The sequence below is a fragment of the Nelumbo nucifera genome, chromosome 3 (assembly GCF_055504915.1).
Source record: "Nelumbo nucifera cultivar China Antique chromosome 3, China Antique-T2T, whole genome shotgun sequence".
In the NCBI taxonomy this organism is placed as follows: domain Eukaryota; kingdom Viridiplantae; phylum Streptophyta; class Magnoliopsida; order Proteales; family Nelumbonaceae; genus Nelumbo; species Nelumbo nucifera.
Genome location: NC_142651.1, coordinates 31,820,211 through 31,821,290, shown reverse-complemented (window position 1 = coordinate 31,821,290; position 1,080 = coordinate 31,820,211).

Sequence of the window (1,080 nt, the reverse complement as noted above, 5' to 3'; positions counted from 1 at the left end):
ATCGGGTCTTATTAGATCAGACCAAATTAACCCAACTAATAATCAGGTTGATTTTAGTTAAGCTAATTAAAAATCCTATAGGATTAAGATTTAAGGTCCATTTGATTTACAGTTTTGAATTGGAATCAAAATCAAACTCTATGTATATGTTTTGGCATTGATGCTGCAGTTATAGCACCGTTTTCTCATAAAACGGTGCTGCTGATGTGTGGTTTGGAGCACTTTTTTGTTTGGAATCGTTGTTGTCAGGTAGGACGTTTCCTAGAGCAACAACAACTTTTTCTGTTTGGTACCAATGTTCCAGGAAATGTTTTCTGCACTTCTACCCATTATCCACTACCACATCATTGCCCTTTTGGCAGCAACGAGCTGCAACTCCATAAACGCCAAATTTGGCATTGCTCCAAGCCATGCCTTCCCGATTTCTAAGGCGTGGCTTGGAGCACCGTTTTCTATAAAAAAACGATTCCAAACAGAAGACTGTTTCCTGGAGCACCATTTTTTCCTACATGACGCTGATGTGGCACCGTTTCTGGAGCAACAGCAACGGTTCTAAACATATGCTATTAAAATCAGAATCCGAATGATCTATTCCTCCTGCCTATTTGGTTCAAATGGGAATCTGAATAGAATCAATTGGAATAGATTTTCCTTCCCAATGAAGAAGGAAGGATCCAACCAAGGGATCATATTGGTGTCCCACAGAGCACGCCATACAGGCACCCCACATGCACATCTCAACGTGCATTGAAAGCATCTCCCTTGTCATGAAAAATGTTTCCAATACATGGCTCCAGAGACCGGATCTGCTCCTCACACCTGGTGCCCCATAGGCGCCTCATACGCACATCCTATCATGCATTGGAAACATCTCCCGTACTTATTAGTTATTATCCACGGGAGATATTACTAGTGCACAGTGAATGTGCATGTAAGGCACCCATTTGTGAGGAGCAGAACCCATCACACGGCTGCAATGGGTTGTGGGGCAAACTCTGTGGGGTGCTAAAATTCTTTAACCAAATAGTTAAACTGATTCTAGACCCCTATTCCCACGAACCAAACAACAACTTTCAAACA